We start from the raw sequence: 1,683 nt of genomic DNA, 5'->3' as shown, positions 1-1,683 counted from the left end.
TACCAACCAACCAACCCACCTACCAACCCACCTACCAACCAACCAACCTACCAACCAACCAACCCACCTACCTGACTTTCTTTATTCCTCCCTTCCTCCAAGGAACAAATCCTGCCACCACGTCCTTTTGAAGTAATCCGCTCAGGTGTCAGATTGTGACATGGTGACATTTTTGCAGATTTCTGTCACACCCAAACCCGGTTCTGTAACACTGATCACTGTGCTGTGTTGTTTTTTTGTTTTTTTTTTGTCTCTGCAGGGTGAGATTGCTGTGAGTGTGAAGTGATTAACTGAGATCGGGGAAAAAAAACCCAGACGAGGTTGAAAGAGAAACGGATTATGTTTGATTAGTCACGTCACATCCAATCACAGTCACATCTCGGAGCTGATGAACTCGTACAAATATTGACGACAGTGAAATTCCGATTTAAATGTGTAATATTTTTCCTTTGGCTGACTAAATGTGTGAACGCTGCAGCCATTTTGCGTGGAGAACTTCACGTCAACAAACGTTTGAGAGTGACGCTTCTCGCTCCAAATGATTTCATTTGTTCTTACCCTTATGTAATTACACATCAACCAAAAGAAAAAAACAAACAAGCTAAGGTAACTAATTGGAAAGCTTTATATCTAATTAAGATTTATGGGTTGTTGGGTGTTATGTAAAGCTAAAGCAACCTTGGATGACCCACTTCAAAACACAGGTAAAGTAAAACAACTTCAGCTGCTGTTTAATTAGAGCACTCTTCCTAATTGTGCTCCAAACACGGTGCTGTTCTCCAGGGACGCCTTGCTCTTTTACTGCTGCTCAGATACGGCCTTGCTTTTTAGAAAGTTTTTTTTTTTTTAATGGGGGTTTAATTGCATGTTCTTGAGTGATTCTTGTATTTGTATGACAGCATAAATTCACCATCAGTTTAACCACTGTGACCCTCTTCCTTTATTTTTCAATTTCCTCCTTCACTCTTTAAATCTCAGGGCATTTTCTCCATAACTAGGGATTTTGTTCTTTCACAGATATTTCCAGTTTGACTTTATTTTTGTTTAATTATAAAGTTAACGGTTTGGGAGAGCAGGAGGGAAACACCCGACCAATCGTCCTTGACTTAACCGCCACAGGTTCAAGTTCTGTTGACCTTTGCCCTCTCACAACCCGCTTTCCTGTCAATTCACTGTAAATAAAGGCCACTAGAGCAACAAAAAAAGAAATGCATTACAAAAAGATTTTGTGCAGATTTGCAGTTTTCATTTGTCATTCCAACTTTTTTGCAAATCTGACCAATCTGTGGTCACTGCTTTTGACCAATCCCATTTCGAACTCTTGAAATTGCTCTTCCTGTTTCACAACATCTTTTAAAAGCCGAACCTGGAAGATATTTAGTTTGTTGTTCACCAGACTGTTGAAGTGAGACATGGCGTCGTGGTAAAGTCGAAACAGCTGTTTGATGCCAAAGAAATTTTGATTAAGTTATTAGTCTGCTAAAAAATAATAAATTTTTCAACCATCCATTCCACATAGTTTGCAAATGGAAAGCATTTAAAGCAAAACATAGGTTGTAGGTTTATGTTCTTTTTAAGTAGAAAAGTGGATAACATTTTATTTGAAGGGGTTTGCATAAGACTGACATGACACTGTCATAAACATAAAGTCTTTATGAATGTTTATGACTGTTGTCATAAAGT

The sequence above is a fragment of the Poecilia latipinna genome, unplaced genomic scaffold (genome assembly GCF_001443285.1).
Source record: "Poecilia latipinna isolate Pla-1442-1.1 unplaced genomic scaffold, P_latipinna-1.0 Scaffold1443, whole genome shotgun sequence".
Taxonomy (NCBI): domain Eukaryota; kingdom Metazoa; phylum Chordata; class Actinopteri; order Cyprinodontiformes; family Poeciliidae; genus Poecilia; species Poecilia latipinna.
This window is presented reverse-complemented; position numbering follows the sequence as displayed.